This window comes from Podarcis tiliguerta (assembly GCF_965153285.1).
Source record: "Podarcis tiliguerta genome assembly, chromosome: 13".
Lineage (NCBI taxonomy): Eukaryota > Metazoa > Chordata > Lepidosauria > Squamata > Lacertidae > Podarcis > Podarcis tiliguerta.
The window spans coordinates 31,878,361-31,896,437 of record NC_139546.1 but is presented as its reverse complement, the minus strand read 5'-3'; positions in this window follow the sequence as shown (position 1 = coordinate 31,896,437).

Below are 18,077 nucleotides of genomic sequence, written 5' to 3'. Positions count from 1 at the left end.
TTTTTATATATAAGTGTTTTAAAAGGGGTTTTACTTTTTACTTTGTTGTACCACCATAAACGGTGGTTTTTATCCATGTATTTTTGTTTTGTTTTGTTTTGGGGTGGGGTGGGATGGTTGTTGAGTGGGGTGGGGATTGGTTTTGTTTTAGTGTAACTGTTTTTGGTTGTTTGCTTGCTTTTATATTTTGTAAATCGAGGAGAGTATGAGGCTTGGGATTCCTACTGTGGAGGGGCGAGGGAGGTATGGCAGTGGGGCCAGATGTTATAGGCGAAGGGGATTGAGATACGGATATGCTCGTACCCCTTCCAATCTGCGCCCCATCACGAGAGACGAGGGTAGGGTGAGCAAGGATTACTCACCTCCGTCACTGGTGTTGTGCAATGCCAGGTCTATAGGCAACAAAACCACCACCCTGCGAGATTTCTTCATCTCACAGGGGGTCGACCTGGCTTGTGTGACGGAGACCTGGGTGCGCGAAGGGGATACTGTTACCTTACGAGAGATGGCGCCCCCGGGTTTCTCCGTCCTCCACCAGTCGCGGACTGTGGGCCGGGGGTGGAGGGGTGGCATTATTAATCCGGGAAGATTGTTCTTTCAGGGCTCTACCATCGCCATCGATCCCTGGCATTGAATGTGTTGGCCGAGGTGAGCTTGGCTGTCTGGCTGGTGTACCGGCCACCTAGCGCACCAGCAGCCACCCTGTCAGGCCTGCTGGAGGCTGTGGCCGGCTGGGCCTTGGAGTTCCCTAACCTATTGGTATTGGGGGACTTCAACATCCATGCTGATGCCACTCCCTCCTCACAGGCTCTGGACCTGGTGTCTTCCATGGCGACACTAGGGCTCTCCCAGTTTGTTTCAGGCCCCACACATCAAGCAGGTCACACGCTGGATTTGATCTTTGGCGTCGGTATAGATGTGATCATGTTTCCTTCGATGAAGGTACCATGGTCTGATCACTACGCTCTGAAAGCCAGGATTGACGTTCCACCCCCACCCTGCTTAGGTGGCGAGCCAATTTGGGCTCGCCCGCAGAGGCTGATGGACCCTGATAGATTCCGCCAAGCCTTGCGGGACCTTGCTCCCCCTGGCGACTCACTGACTGAGCTTGTTGAGGGCTGGAATACCCAGCTCCTGGCAGCCATCGATGAGATCGCACCTAAGCGCCCTCTGCGACCCCGCAGAAACCGGGCTCCCTGGTTTACCGAGGAGCTCCGGAAAATGAAGCGGGACCTCAGACGGCTACAGCAAGTATGGCGGGGTGCCCGTGACGGAGCTTCAAGAACATCTTATAGGGTTTTTATGAAAACCTACGAGATGGCAGTGAAGGCCACTAAGAAGTCCTACTTCTCGGCCTCCATTGCATCCGCTAGCTGTCGCCCGGCGCAATTATTTAGTATAATTCGGTCTTTAACGTCCCTTGAAGGACAGCCAAATTTAAATAACAATTTGACACACAGCTGTGAGGCATTTGCGAGCTTTTTTGTGGAGAAGGTCCTGTTGCTCCGCCATGACCTCCCTGCCAATTTGGATACAATAAAGGAACTGGAGGCCCCTCGACTGTCCTCGGGTCCAGTATTGGACCACTTTGACCAGATATCCCCAGCCGATGTGGACAGACTCCTCCGAGCTGGAAAGCCCACCACTTGTCCTCTCGACCTGTGCCCGTCCTGGCTGATTAGTGCGTGTCCAGACGAGGTGCCGGCCCCCCTGGGGGATATCATCAATTTGTTCCTTGGCACCAGGACATTCCCAGGGGAACTGAAGGAGGCAGTGGTGCATCCGCTTTTAAAGAAAACATCATTAGATCCCTTAGATCTATCCAATTACCGCCCAGTTTCGAATCTTCCATTCCTGCGTAAGGTGATTGAGAGAGTGGTTGCTGAACAGCTTGGTAGGTTTCTGGATGAAACATCAGCTCTGGATCCATTCCAGTCCGGCTTCCGCGCTGGTCATGGGACCGAGACGGCTCTGGTCACCCTAACAGATGATCTCCGCAGGCAGCTGGATCGAGGCGGGTCGGGGCTGCTGATTCTTCTAGACCTGTCAGCAGCCTTCGACATGGTCGATCACGAACTCCTGGACCACCGCCTTGCCGACGTGGGGATCCAGGGCACAGTCCTTCAATGGCTGCGCTCGTTTCTATCCGGTCGGGGACAGAGGGTGGCGCTTGGGGGGAATTGTCATCCCGCCACTCCTTGATGTGTGGAGTGCCCCAGGGTGCGATACTCTCCCCGATGCTTTTTAACATCTTTATGCGCCCCCTCGCCCAGCTTGTCCGGAGTTTTGGGCTGGGCTGCCATCAGTATGCTGATGACACCCAACTCTATCTGCTGATGGATGGCCATCCTGACTTGGCCCCAGACACGCTGACCAGATGTCTGGAAGCTGTGGCTGGATGGTTACGTGGGAGCCGGTTGAAGTTAAATCCTTCGAAGACAGAGGTCCTCTGGCTGGGTCGGGGCGATATGGGATTGAGGGGGCAACTCCCATCTCTAGCGGGGGTGCAATTAGTGCCAGCACCGTCCGTTAAGAGTTTGGGTGTAATCTTCGATACCTCCCTCTCCATGGAGGCGCAGATTGCAGCTATAACAAAGGTGGCATTTTTTCATCTCCGCCAAGCTAAGCAGTTGGCTCCTTACCTCTCTCGCCCTGACCTAGCCACTGTGATCCACGCGACGGTCACCTCCAGACTGGATTATTGTAACTCGCTCTACGTGGGCCTGCCCTTGAGACTGACCCAGAAACTCCAGCGGGTGCAGAATGCCGCAGCGAGACTCCTTACGGGGTCTTCGCTGCAAGATCACATTCATCTGGTGCTATACCAGCTGCATTGGCTCCCGGTGGAGTACAGGATCAGGTTTAAAGTGCTGGTTTTAACCTTCAAAGCCCTATACGGCCTAGGACCCTCGTACCTACGGGACCGCCTCTCCTGGTATGCCCCACAGAGGAACTTACGGTCTTCAAATAAAAACATCTTGAAGGTCCCAGGCCACAGAGAGGTTAGGCTGGCCTCAACTAGAGCCAGGGCTTTTTCAGCTGCGGCTCCAACCTGGTGGAACGCTCTGTCACAAGAGACTAGAGCCCTGCAAGACTTGACATCTTTCCGCAGGGCCTGCAAGACAGAGCTGTTCCACCAGGCCTTTGGTCAGGGTGCAGCCTGACTCCCTCCTTTGGCAATCTTTACAAAACTTTAGTTTATGGTTGCCATCAATTTTGAATTTGATCTTAATTAATTTTTATAATGTTTTATAATGTTGCAGTATTTTAGTGTTGTTAGCCGCCCTGAGCCCGGCTTCGGCTGGGGAGGGCGGGATATAAATAAAATTTATTATTATTATTATATCCAGTTCTAACTGTAGCTTCTTGTCCCACATAGAGATTTCTCAGGAGACAGATGAGGTAATCAGGCACTCCCATTTCTTTAAGAACTTGCCATAGTTTGCTGTGGTCGACACAGTCAAATGCTTTTGCGTAGTCAATGAAGCAGAAGTAGATGCTTTTCTGGAACTCTTTAGCTTTCTCCATAATCCAGCGCACGTTTGCAATTTGGTCTCTGGTTCCTCTGCCTCTTCGAAATCCAGCTTGCGCTTCTGGGAGTTCTTGGTCCACATACTGCTTAAGTGTGCCTTGTAGAATTTTAAGCATAACCTTGCTAACATGTGAAACGAGCACAATTGGAGCATTATTTGGCACTGCCCTTCTTTGAGATTGGGATATAAACTGATCTTCTCCAGTCCTCTGGCCACTGCTGAGTTTTCCAAACTTGCTGGCATATTGAGTGTAGCAGCTTAACAGCATCATCTTTTAAAATATTAAATAGTTCAGCTGGAATATCATCACACCACAGCTGCTGCAAGGACTTTGATGGCCCAAAATTGGAAATCAAAAGAAGTTCCCACCATTGCGAAGTGGCAGATGAACGTGACTGACTATGCGGAATTAGCCAAACTGAAGGGAAGAATCCGGAATCAGGACGACCATAGATTCCAAGAAAATTGGAGTAAATTTATTGTATATTTAAAAGACAGTTGTACAAATTTAAGGACACTGGCAGTATTGAAGTAACTCCTAAAGGTAAAGGTAAAGGTACCCCTGCCCGTACGGGCCAGTCTTGACAGACTCTAGGTTTGTGCGCCCATCTCACTCAAGAGGCCGGGGGCCAGCGCTGTCCGAAGACACTTCCGGGTCACGTGGCCAGCATGACATCGCTGCTCTGGCGAGGCAGAGCCGCACACGGAAACGCCGTTTACCTTCCCGCCAGTAAGCGGTCCCTATTTATCTACTTGCACTCGAGAGTGCTTTCGAACTGCTAGGTTGGCAGGCGCTGGGACCGAACAACGGGAGCGCACCCCGCCGCGGGGATTCGAACCGCCGACCTTTCGATCGGCAAGTCCTAGGCGCTGAGGCTTTTACCCACAGCGCCACCCGCGTCCCGAAGTAACTCCTATAATGTAGATAAAAAAAGTGAAAAGATAAAATTTGTGAATGGATGTGATATGGGATACCAATTGAAGGGAGGGAGGGAAGTCACAAGCTCGGCAGAGCTAAAATGCTTTTGTGTTGATTAAAATATTGTAAGAAAGAATATATAAAGAAAACAATAAAAGATTATTGGGGGGAAAGGAATATCACTTCCACTGCCTTTGTTATTAGCAATATTTCTAAGGCCCATTTGACTTCACTCTCCAGGATGTTTGGCTGAAGGTCAGCAACCACACTACCTGGGGTGTATGAGACCTCCATATCTTTCTGGTATAATTCCTCTGTGTATTCTTGCCACCTCTTCTTCTTCTTCTTCTGCTTCTGTTAGGTCCTTTCCACTTTTGTCCTTTACTATGGCAATCTTTATACGAAATGTTCCTTTCATATCTCCAGTTTTCTTGAACAGAACTCTGTTTTTTCCCATTCTGTTGTTTTCCTCTATTTCTTTGCATTGCTCGTTTAAGAAGGCCTTCTTGTCTCTCCTTGCTATTTTTTGGAATTCTGCATTCAATTTCCTGTATCTTTCACTATCTCCCTTGCATTTCGCTTGCCTTCTCTCCCCTGCTATTTGTAAGGCCTCGTTGGACAGCCACTTTGCTTTCTTGCATTTCCTTTTCATTGGGATGGTTTTCATTGCTGCCTCCTGTATAATGTTATGAGCCTCCATCCATAGTTCTTCAGGCACTCTGTCCACCAAATCTAAATCTTAAACCCATTCCTCACTTCCACTGTGTATTCATAAGAGATTTGATTTAGAGTGTGTCTTACTGGCCCAGTGGTTTTCCCTACTTTCTTCAGTTTAAGCTTGAATTTTGGTATAAGAAGCTGATGATCTGTGCCACAGTCAATTCCAGGTCTTGCTTTTGCTGACTCTATAGAGCTTCTCCATCTCTGGCTGCAGAGAATATAATCAATCTGATTTTCATGCTACCCATCTGGTGATGTCCATGTGTAGAGTCGTCTCTTGTGTTGTTGGAAAAGAGTGTTTGTTATGACCAGCTTGTTCTTTTGGCAGAAGTCTATTAGCCTTTGCCCTGCTTTGTTTTGAACTCCAAAGCCAAACTTGCCAGTTGTTCCTTTTATCTCTTGACTCCCTACTTTAGCATTCCAATCCCCTAGAACTGGTACAATTTCAGTTCCTTCAGCACCGGTAGTTGGTGCATAAACTTGGATTACTGTGATGTTAAAAGTTCTGCCTTGGATTCATATCGAGATCATTCTGTCATTTTTGAGATTGCATCCCAGTACAGCTTTCGCCATTCTTTTGTTGCCTATGAGGGCCACTCAATTTCTTTTACGGGATTCTTGCCCACAGTAGTAGATATGATGGTCATTCAAACTGAATTCGCCCGTTCCCATCCATTTTAGTTCACTGATGCCCAGGATGTCAATATTTATTCTTGCCATCTCATTTTTGACCACATCCAGCTTAACAAGGTTCATGGTTCTTACATTCCAGATTCCTATGTAATATTTTTCTTTACAGCATTGGACTTTCCTTTCACTTCCAGGCATATCCGCAACTGAGTGTCATTTCGGTTTTGGCCCAGCCGCTTCATCAATTCTGAATCTACTTGTACTTGTCCTCTGCTCTTCCTCAGTAGCATGTTGGATGCCTTCCGACCTGAGGGGCTCATCTTCCAGCGTCATAACTTTTATATGCCTGTTGCCTTTGTCCATGGAGTTTTCATGGCAGGGATACTGGAGTGGCTTGCCGGTTCCTGCTCCAGGTGGATCACGTTTGGTCAAAACTCTCCACTATGACCTGTCCATCTTGGGTGGCCCTGCACGGCATAGCTCATAGCTTCTCTGAGTTATTCAAGCCCCTTTGCCACAGCAAGGCAGTGATCCATGAAGGGGAGAAAGCAGATAGGCAGGACATAACTGAGGGAAGATTGAGGTTGGTGGGGCAATGTTTCATGGACCTGTTCTGAAACAGGGCATGCCTTTGATCAAAACATTTTATTTCCTCTCTGGATTTATTATTTTTTTGTAATTTCCCCAGTGTGTCAATTCAGGTACCCCTTGAAATCTAACTGAGTGAAAGAAACCAGTTAATTTTTGATTTGACACAAATATAATATATATTTCTCAACAATTCCATAGAGTATGCACAATTTTATACTCACTGCTTTCCTCTTTCAGAATGACTGTAATTAAATATTCCAGTTGCAGTGGCCACAAACAAAGCTAATAACAGCCTTTGAAGGAAATTACATAAAGATTGTGGTTAGGCAAGGATATATCAGCCTCATCTCTGACACCCTGTATTTTAGTCCTGAGCTTTAAGAGATGAAAATAGTGTCATTGCCTGGTGTTAACAATGGTGTTATTGCTTGCCTTGATTTTGTTAATGTTTCCTCACATGGTAAGCAAAGCTCACATCGTCAAGTGCATGGTTGATGATCCACATGCTCCACTTCATCAGTATCATCAGCCAGGAGACCTCAACATCGGAGCCATTGCTTCCCAGGCTTTCATAATCTCCAATCGAATCAGCTTCACTGAAGAACCCTCACCACCTTTGTTTGAAGAGCTTGCGTAAGAGTTTAACTTATTCCTTTTTTAAAAAAATGATATCTTACTATGATTTTGCTCTTTCTTCTTTTCTGAAGTGAAGGGTACTAAGAGAGCACTGAAGGGTAATAAGAACATGGGAATTTAGTAAATAAAATAATTATTTTCATATGGATTTAACTCCTTCTTTTCTCTGCCAAATTCTTCGATTTTCAAATGTAAAAGTACTGGAAGAAGAATCTCTAGTTGCTGTTTATGCTAACAAGACCCTAATGTTTTTTATTATTATTATTATAATGAGTGGTTAAGTTTCATTTGCAATATTTATTTTTACTGGAAGCTAGAGAACACCTCTGACTTTCTTACTCCCTTCTCTAGCATGTTATAGAAAGTTTATTCATGGTTGCTACCTTTCATCTTCTGCCTTCCACTTTGTCTTCTCTGTTGTACATCTCTTTCAGCATATATGCAATATGTCATCATTCTCATTCTTAACAATAATTCAGATCATCCTTTTATTTTCTGAGAGAAAATAATGAGCACTCCAAGGCATTATGAATACATATATATCCTAACCCCCCCTTGGTTGTTTGATGTTTTGAGGCATATCCCAATTCAGTCCTCCTAATCTTATCAAAATTATTTTTGCTCTTCTTCAATATCCTAGAGGAAAATTCATGTAGGCAATTACATGGCATCATCTTTTACTGCATCACATAGCAGGTCCAATTATGCCAGTTTTTCTACTTTTGGTAGCTGCTCTACCTGAACTGTGACATATATCTTTTCTGGTCCTGTTATTCACAAGGGGTCTGCAACTGATGATGCTGTGCATTGAATCAGTGACCATCTGTATGCAGTATATAAACCTTGCCTTAAATTATAGTTCTTCTGCAGTCCTCCTGCAATTTTATACCCCAGCTTTGGGATATGATTGATGGCAGTCTTGGGGATAATGAATAAAACTCCAGTTTCAGCAATTCCTGGAGTTACTGCTGTGTCTTGGAACTTTTTATTAACCTTTCCGAAGAAGATGAAAAACAGTACCCCACTTTCTGAAATGGTATTCCCACCTCCCCCCGTCAAACTAATGGTGCAAGTGATAAAAGAATGTAACATTTTCAAAGTATTAATAGTTTAATAATATTTTTAAACCAATACAATACTTTTCTAACAATTGCAGTATCAGTGTGAAGTTTCCTTATGATTCAGAATACAACTTACCTTCTAGTGCAATACCTAAGAATTATCAGCATATCCTGGCCTTGGCATTTGCAGTAAAAGAGATCAATGAAAACTTTCACCTCTTGCCCAATATCACCTTGGGTTTCCACATCTATGATAACTATTATACTGATAAGTGGACCTACCATGCTACAATACTACTTATATACACCCTGGGAAGATTTGTCCCAAATTACTACTGTGATGTCCAAACAAACCTGATTGGAGTCATTGGGGGACTGGACCCCCCAACCTCACTTCAAGTGGCAAGACTTGTGGATATTGTCAAAATTCCACAGGTATGCCATATGTTTCCGTCAATGTGTGTGTGTTTGTGTGTGTTGTTCTATGTATAATTATAGTGCTTTACTACATTTAAGCATTTCCTTTTAAAATGTTTTTCTTTTTGGCATAGTCAGTGAATAACATACACACATGGCCATCACTTTGTGTAAATGTCAAGCCTTGATTGTTAAATAAAGCTTCTGTGGATCATTCTTAAATTAGAATCAAGACCTAAACACTTCACCTTTTCCTCCTACTTTGAAATAAGCCAATTATTTTAAGGGGGAAAAAATGTTTTGTGACAATACTTTAGGAATATAAACATAAGGGTCCAGTGTCTGATCCTCACTGGGCTTTTGGGACCACTCATTGCAAGTGGTGGAAAGGACTTTCCTCCTCACAACCTAACTTAGGGTTGCAATACGTCTGGACACATCTGGGAATTGGATAGCATTTTGGCGTCCGGGGGGAATTTCACAAATCGGCAAAAATGCCCTAGAAAACCCAGATGTATGGCAGGAGGTGGGGTGGTAAAAGCTCTAAAACTTTGTCTGGATTTTCAGTTTTGGGAATATAGCAATACCAGGTTGTGGAGGTCCTTTTTCCATTATTTGAGTGGAAATGGTGTTGAGCAGCATCAGAACAAGATAAGGATAAGAGACCTGAGGGGAGGATTGACTAATGCACACTCTAAGCTCAAGGCTAGGATCCCTGCCTGGCTGGAATTTCTCCCCCATTAATATCCTCCCCCAACACATCTATTTGTATGTGTGAAGGGGAGATCTTATCCGCCACTGCTGGCTGGATGAAAATCTCTTACCTGTGGAAGCTAAGTTTCTGAGGAATACATTGTATTCATGGCAATACTGCATGAGTAACCAGAGCAGTTTCTCTTCAGCTTTAAACCCACCTGGAAGCTTCAGGCCAACCAACACTCTCACTCTCAGCACCCACTTCATTGCAAGGAAAATCCACTGACATTGCAGGTCTACTGAAAGTATAAGTGACAAAATATGAGTATAGTTGTTTGGACATTGTATCTATGGATGATATTCAACACACATTCTGCTCAAACTACTTTGCAAGTTAATGGACATGAATAACATAAGTTCATTAATTTCAATGAGTCTACTCTGAGTAAGAACGATTTGGGTACAATCATATTCTCTTCTTTTCACACTTTCCTTTAGCTCATCTATGGCCCTGCTCCAGTGATGAATGATAAAACGCCAGGCATCCCATTCTACCAGATGGTGCCCAGAGAAGACAGTCAGTTTGCAGGGATTCTTTCTTTACTTCTGCATTTCAGGTGGACTTGGATTGGACTCCTAACTATGGATAATGACAATGGAGAAAGATTTGTGCAAAATGTGTCTCCGTCTTTTTCTCAGAGTGGTATCTGCTTTGCCTTCATAGAAAGAACCCATACGTTTACTGTTGTCACTGAAATTAATGAGATGTTTAACAAGGGGGGTAAAATACATGATAAAATCATAGATAGTAAAGCCAGTGTGGTGGTGGCATATGGAGAATCCTATGGGATTGTGTTCTTGAGATGGTTTCCATATCTGTCAGAACAAGAACATATAAGGAAGAAGTCAAAAGGTATAGTGTGGATAATAACAGCCCAGATGGACCTCACTTCAATGGTGTATCAGAGGACTTGGGATACAGAAATAATCCATGGATCTCTCTCATTTACAATTCACTCCAATGATCTACCAGGGTTTCGAGAATTTGTTAGAAACAGAAACCCATCCAGCACCACAGGAGATGGTTTTATCAAGGACTTCTGGCAACAGGCTTTTGGTTGTGTATTCCCAAATACAGATGTCAGCAAGGCAGATGGGGACATTTGCACTGGGGAGGAGAAGCTGGAGAGTCTTTCTGAGTCTTTTTTTGAAATAAGCATGACCTCTCACAGCTACAGTATCTACAATGCTGTCTATGTTATGGCCCATGCTTTACATGCTATGTCCTCATCTAGACTCAAGCACAGTGCCATGCAGGACAGAGGCATGCAGAAATTTCAGGATCACCAGCCCTGGAAGGTAACGAATGTGAAAGAAGGGGAGAAGATTCATCCAGTGTGTATTTTAAAGCAAATCATTTTACACCTTCCAAAACGAAACATTCTTTTTCGTCTTCCTTCATCCCTTAAAAAGAGATAACACTGACAGAATATTTTTGCCACTTTACCTCATTTTTCGACCCTAACATATACACTACAGCATTTTCTAACTATTGTTTTTTCCACTTCAATTCAGCTCCATGAGTTTTTGAAAAGGGTCTCATTTAACAATAGTGCTGGGGAGAGAGTTTCCTTTGACCAGAATGGGGAGTTTGCAGCTGGCTTTGATATTGATAACTGGATATTCCTACAAAATGAATCCTTTCATAGACTAAAAGTTGGGAGGACCGATCCCCTGGCTTCTCCAGACCAAGTGTTCACCATCAATGAGAATGTCATAACATGGCACAAGGGATTTAATCAGGTAGAGATAGATTAAAAAAAATACTCTGCTCCTTTAAAAATCATGATTTTTTTTGTGATCATTACATAACATATGCAAAGTCTCCTGGATTTTCCTCTACAATTATCTTCAAGATGATCATTAATCTCTTTCATTTCTGCATTAGGCACAGCCTCTTTCTGTCTGTACTGGGAGCTGCAATCCTGGTTCTAGCAAAAAAGTGAAAGAGGGGGAGCCATCTTGCTGCTATGATTGTGTCCCATGCCCAGGAGGGAAGATTTCAGATCAAATTGGTAAGGTGTATAATGTAATTGGACTTTTTCAACATCAGAACAGTAGCTGAAGAAACACCATTAATAACTTTTAAATAGTTATCTCAATGGGGCTGAGTTTATTTTCCTTAAATGGGTTGTCAGTTTTGGCTCCTTTTTTAAAAGTCAGTGGATTAGGAGATTTTTTTATATTAAAAAAATGGATGTAATCTCTTAATGCCTTCGTAAATCAAACATTTAGTTATAGTAATATATTTCAGATTAGCCTTGAATATTATTCAACCAGTAAAAAAACACACACACACACAAATGCTCAATTATGAAAACACTTTCTGTCTTCAAAATACCTCCCAGCTTAATACCAGAGTTAAGGCTATATTATATTACCTCAAGCTCCAAAATGTTGGGAAATAGGAAGCTATGTCTGTAGCCGTAAGTGATGTGCCGCATGGATAATAATATTGTGCACTACCACAAAGTCTGCTTGTTTACTAGGTATCCTCACTGTATGGCATGCTGTTCCTTAGTCTTTCAGGTTTAAGGGAAGGTTGGGAGGGGGGGGAGGAGTTATTGGACCAGCAAAGGTGCATAGGACATGGACATAGGTCAACACACACAAAGATTAACCCAACAAGGCTCAGATGCTTTATTTCTGGACTGTGAGGACAAAGCATCTTTGCTCATACAAATCTAATCACAAGGAGAATAACATTTATTGCATGATGGGGAACTTTCTGGCCATATTTTCTACATAAAAATATCATTGTTGTTTTTTTCAGATATGAGTGATTGCCATAAATGCACAGATGAAAAATATGCAAACAAAAAGCAGGATTTTTGTATTCCCAAGAATCTCAGCTTTCTGTCTTATGAAGAACCTTTGAGTCTCTGCTTAACTACTTTAGCTCTTTCATTTTCTATGATGACAGCTTTAGTGCTAGGAATATTTATGAAGCACCACAACACTCCCATTGTCAAAGCTAACAACCGGGACCTCACCTATACTCTCCTCATCTCCCTGTTCCTCTGCTTCCTTTGTGCATTTTTATTTATTGGACAACCCAAGAGGGTAATGTGTTTCCTTCGACAAACTACTTTCAGCATCATTTTCTCAGTGGCTGTTTCTTGTGTGCTGGCAAAAACCACCACAGTGGTTCTGGCTTTCATGGCCACCAAACCAGGATCCAAAATGAGGAAGTGGGTGGGGAAGAGTTTGGCCAACTCCATTGTTCTTTCCTGCTCCCTCATCCAAGCACTTATTTGTACTGTTTGGCTTGCAACCTCTCCCCCATTCCCAGATGTTGATATGCACTCCTTGACTTCAGAAATTGTGTTAGAATGCAATGAGGGGTGTGTGACTATGTTCTACTGTGTTCTTGGCTACATGGGCTTCCTGGCAACTGTCAGTTTCACTGTGGCTTTCCTTTCCAGAAAGTTACCTGACACTTTCAATGAAGCCAAGTTCATCACTTTCAGCATGTTGGTCTTTTGCAGTGTTTGGTTATCATTTATTCCCTCCTACCTGAGCACAAAGGGAAAACACATGGTGGCAGTGGAGATCTTCTCTATCTTAGCCTCCAGTGCTGGACTGCTGGGTTGCATCTTTGCACCCAAATGTTACATTATAGTGCTAAGGCCTGAATTGAACAGCAAGAAACATCTAATAAGTAGAAAGGATTGAACAATATGTCCACATCCTCTATTGCAATGTGGAATCTAGCAAAGTATGTGTAGTGTGAATGCCTCAGAATGTTTGCCTCCCTTTAGCTGCCCTAGAAGAAAACTTACTCAAAATATTCCAACACAAATTTCATTTCCTAAATTGTATGTCGCCTGCCTTAATGATTATGGTTACCAGATTAATATCAATGAATCCTTAGGATAATTTTTTGCAATCCCTGCTCACTTAGCTCTGGGGGAGCAGTGTTTGCTGTGCAGCAAGGCGACTTTCTGCGCTGCCATAGGGGGGCACATTTAATGCTTCCCTTTCCAACTGTGCAGTGTGAAGGCTTGTCAGAAGGACCAATCCAGTTGCAGAGGAAAGGGTAGATCAGGCCCACCACTTGTCAGTACTTAAGAGGGCAACCTTAGGGAGTTCAGCATAAAATTATCAAATGAGTTTCTCTTCAGACTGGATGGGGTGCACCTATCAGCTGCAGGGAATGAGCTCTGGTAACAGGGTGTGAATAGGGGGCTCAGGTTGCAGCACAGCAATGTGGATGTCCAGCTCAGATGGCAGATAAGGCATTGGGTTAGATCTTTAGCTAATTGGGTACCCTGTTAAAGAGGTCCAGGAAAGATGTCTGTGTCCAGGAGCCCACATGGGGGCTAATGGATCATAGCACTGTTCTCAATGGTGATCCAAGCAGGGTTGATGCAGCCTGTGATTATAACAAAAGGGAAAGGATTCAAGATCTTACCAAATGGATAAGAAAATATCTGGCAATGCCAAAACCATACCTTGCATTGCAAAACCAAAGCCATAACTTACATTGACACCTTCCCCCTGCCCCCGTTGTAGCTCTGTAATCCTCTATATTTTCTTACCATCCCAGCCAACTCAATGTATTGGGTAGTGTATAAAAGGAAGTCATCAAGGGAAGGGAGAATCAAGGCATCAGACTATGTTTAAATTAACAACTTTTAATTTAAATACATTTCTGAATTTCAAAACAAAACAAAACAAATAATGATTGCTAGTATAGTACACTGGAATAGCTCTGTTGGCTGCGCATGAGACTCTTAATTGATGTCTGTGTTCTGATGTTGTCATGTTAGTGTTAGCGAGCATGATGATACTGTTAGTGGATCTCTCTGTACATATGTATCTTTATTTCAAAGACTCTAATGCCTACATATAGTAGATAACAGTATTTAGCTTTGTCTTGTATCTGGAGACAATAAATACTTTATTACTCTGAACTGTGTGGGAGAAGTGTTTTCCCCTTATCCTGGGACTCTGTAAGAAGCTGTCTGTGGCAGTAGCTGCTGCTGCTGCTGCTGCTGCTGCTGCTGCTGCTGTTGTTTAGTCGTTTAGTTGTGTCTGATTCTTCGTGACCCCATGGACCAGAGCATGCCAGGCACTCCTGTCTTCCACTGCCTCCTGCAGTTTGGTTAAACTCATGTTTGTAGCTTCGAGAACACTGTTGAACCATCTCATCCTCTGTCGTCCCCTTCTTCTTGTGCCCTCAATCTTTCCCAACATCAGGGTCTTTTCCAGGGAGTCTTCTCTTCTCATGAGGTGGCCAAAGTATTGGAGCCTCAGCTTTAGGATCTGTCCTTCCAGTGAGCGCTCAGGGCTGATTTCCTTCAGAATGGGGAGGTTTGATCTTCTTGCAGTCCATGAGCTCTCAAGAGTCTCCTCCAGCACCATAATTCAAAAGCATCAATTCTTCGGCAATCAGGCTGCTTTATGGTCCAGCTTTCACTTCCATACATCACTACTTGGGAAACCATAGCTTTAACTGTATGGACCTTTGTCGGCAAGGTGATGTCTCCGCTTTTTAAGAAGCTGTCTCGATTTGTCATTGCTTTTCTCCCAAGAAACAGGTGTCTTTTAATTTCGTGACTGCTATCACCATCTGCAGTGATCATGGAGCCCAAGAAAGTAAAATCTCTCACTGCCTCCATTTCTTCCCCTTCTATTTGCCAGGAGGTGATGGGACCAGTGGCCATGATCTTCGTTTTTTTGATGTTGAGCGTCAGACCATATTTTGTGCTCTTCTTTTTCACCCTCATTAAAAGGTTCTTTAATTCCTCCTCACTTTCTGCCATCACGGTTGTGTCATCTGCATATCTGAGGTTGTTGGTATTTCTTCCGGGAATCTTAATTCCGGCTTTGGATTCATCTAGTTTAGCCTTTCGTATGATGAATTCTGCATATAAGTTAAATAAGCAAGGAGACAATATGCATCCTTGTTGTACTCCTTTCCCAATTTTGAACCAATCAGTTATTCCATATCCAGTTCTAACTGTAGCTTCTTGTCCCACATAGAGATTTCTCAGGAGACAGTTGAGGTGATCAGGCACTCCCATTTCTTTAAGAACTTGCCATAGTTTGCTGTGGTTGACACAGTCAAATGCTTTTGCGTACTCAATGAAGCAGAAGTAGATGTCTTTCTGGAATTCTCTAGCTTTCTCCATAATCCAGCGCATGTTTGCAATTTGGTCTCTGGTTCCTCTGCCCCTTCGAAATCCAGCTTGTGCTTCTGGGAGTTCTCAGTCCACATACTGCTTAAGCCTGCCTTGTAGAATTTTAAGCATAACTTGTAGAATTTTAAGCATTCTTTGGCACTGCCCTTCTTTGAGATTGGGATGTAGACTGATCTTCTCCAGTCCTCTGGCCACTGCTGAGTTTTCCAAACTTGTTGCCATATTGAGTGTAGCACCTTAACAGCAGCATCTTGTAAAATATTAAATAGTTCAGCTGGAATATCATCAGGCCACAGCTGCTGCAAGGACTTTGTTGGCCCCAAACTGGAAATCAAAAGAAGTTCCCACCATTGCGGAGTGGCAGACTAAAGTGACTGACTACACTGAATTAGCCAAACTGACGGGAAGAATCCGGAATCAGGACAATCAGAGATTTCAAGAAAATTGGAGTAAATATTGTATATTTAAAAGACAGTTGTACAAATTTAAGGACACTGGCAGGATTGAAGTAACTCCTACAATGTAGATGAAAAAAAGTGAAAAGATAAAATACATGAATGGATGTGATATGGGATACCAATTGAAGGGAGGGAGGGAAGTCTCACGCTCAGCAGAGCTAAAATGGTTTTGTGTTGATTAAAGTATTGTAAGAAAGAATATATAAAGAAAACAATAAAAAATTTTGGGGGAGGGGAAGGAATATCATCACTTCCACTGCCCTTGTTGTAAGCAATGCTTTCTAAGGCCCATTTGACTTCACTATCCAGGATGTTTGGCTGAAGGTCAGCATCCACACTACTTGGGGTGTATGAGACCTCCATATCTTTCTGGTATAATTCCTCTGTGTATTCTTGCCAGCTCTGCTTCTGCTGCTTCTGTTAGGTCCTTTCCACTTTTGTCCTTTATTATGGTAATCTTTGTATGAAATGTTCCTTTCATATCTCCAATTTTCTTGAACAGATCTCTGGTTTTTCCCATTCTGATGTTTTCCTCTATTTCTTTGCATTGCTCATTTAAGAAGGCCCTCTTGTTTCTCCTTGCTATTTTTTGTAAATCTGCATTCAATTTCCTGTATCTTTCACTATCTCCCTTGCATTTTGCTTGCCTTCTCTCTCCCGCTATTTGCAAGGCCTCATTGGACAGCCACTTTGCTTTCTTGCATTTCCTTTTCATTGGGATGGTTTTTGTTGCTGCCTCCTGTATAATGTTACAAGCCTTCATCCATAGTTCTTCAGGCAATCTGTCCAGCAGATCTAAATCCTTAAACCTGTTCCTCACTTCTACTGTGTATTCATAAGGGATTTGATTTAGATCGTGTCTTACTGGCCCAGTGGTTTTTTCTACTTTATTCAGTTTAAGCTGGAATTTTGCTATAAGAACTGATGATCTGAGCCGCAGTCAGCTCCAGGTCTTGTTTTTGCTGACTGTATAGAGCTTCTCCATCTTTGGCTGCAGAGACTTTAATCAATCTTATTTTCATGCTGCCCATCTGGTGATGTCCATGTGTAGCCTCGTCTCTTGTGTTTTTGGAAAAGAGTGTTTGTGATGACCAACTTGTTCTCTTGACAGAACTCTATTAGCCTTTGCCCTGCTTTGTTTTGAACTCCAAGGCCAAACTTGCCAGTTGTTCCTTTTATCTCTTGATTCCCTACTTTAGCATTCCAATCCCCTATAATGAGAAGAACATCCTTCTTGGGTGTCATTTCTATAAGGTGTTGTAAGTCTTCATAGAATCTGTCAATTTCAGTTTCTTCAGCCCCGGTAGTTGGTGCATAAACTTGGATTACTGTGATGTTAAAAGGTCTGCCTTGGATTTGTATCGAGACCATTCTGTCATTTTTGAAATTGCATCCCAGTACAGCTTTTGCCACTCTTTTGTTGACTATGAGGGCCACTCCATTTCTTGCCCATAGTAGTAGATATAATGGTCATCCAAACTGAATTCATCCATTCCCATCCATTTTAGTTCACGGATGCACAGGATATCAATATTTATTCTTGCCATCTCATTTTTGACCACATCCAGCTTAACAAGATTCATTGTTCTTACATTCCAGGTTCCTATGCAATATTTTTCTTTACAGCATTGGACTTTCCTTTCACATCCAGGCATATCCGCAACTGAGCCACCTTTCAGCTTTGGCCCAGCTGCTTCATCAGTTCTGAATCTGCTTGTACTTGTCCTCTGCTCTTCCTCTGTAGCATGTTGGATGCCTTCATCTTCCAGCGTCATAATGTTTATATGCCTGTTTTCTTTGTCCATTGAGTTTTCATGGCAGGGATACTGGAGTGGCTTGCCAGTTCCTGCTCCAGGTGGATCATGTTTGGTCAAAACTCTCCACTATGACCTGTCCATCTTGGGTGGCCTTGAACCACCCACTACCTTTCACAAGTCACCAACAGGTGACAGTCAGTACTACCTACTGGACAGGATGCAAGTAAGAAAGCAGGTAGGCAGGACATAACTAAGGGAAGATTGAGGTCGGTGGGGCAATGTTTCATGGACCTGTTACCTATCCCTGTTCTGAAAGAAGGCACACCTTTGATCAAAACATTTTATTTCTTCTCTGGACTTCTTATTCTTTTGTAATTTCCCCAGTGTGTTACAACCAATTCAGGTACCCCATGATATCTAACTGAATGAAAGAAACCAGTTAATTTTTGATTT